The following is a 350-nucleotide window of genomic DNA, read 5'->3' as shown; positions in this document are numbered from 1 at the left end:
CGACGCCTCAGGCCCCTGGCTCAACCCCAGCCGCAGACCTAGGACCGTGCAGAGAAGCCAGGTCCCCTGAGGCCAGGCCTGGGCCTCCAGAGTCCAGTAACTTCCTGAGGCCACAGGGTCTAGGTCAGACAAACGGCCATGCTGTCTGTGCCTGGCCCTGGCCGTGACACGCGGACTGTGACTAGGGACCCAGGCAGAGGGTGAGCTGGCCCCGCTGGCTTCCACGACTCATCTGAGACTGAGGCCGGCAAACGGACACTGGGCCCCTCCCATCGGCCCAAGGCCCAGCCATGGACACGCACGGTGGCCCCAGCAGACACAGTGCCCACGGACCTGGCGGCCGTGAGCCC

General features: G+C 67.7%; 1 protein-coding gene across 1 annotated transcript in view; it reads right to left on the bottom strand.

Moving 5' to 3' along the window:
- NCOR2 (nuclear receptor corepressor 2) overlaps positions 1 to 350 on the bottom strand; it is a 189,120-nt gene that overhangs the window by 3,909 nt on the left and 184,861 nt on the right. The gene's annotated exons all lie outside the window — the stretch shown is intronic.

This window comes from Pteropus vampyrus, unplaced genomic scaffold (assembly GCF_000151845.1).
Source record: "Pteropus vampyrus isolate Shadow unplaced genomic scaffold, Pvam_2.0 Scaffold430, whole genome shotgun sequence".
Lineage (NCBI taxonomy): Eukaryota > Metazoa > Chordata > Mammalia > Chiroptera > Pteropodidae > Pteropus > Pteropus vampyrus.
This window is presented reverse-complemented; position numbering and strand designations above follow the sequence as displayed.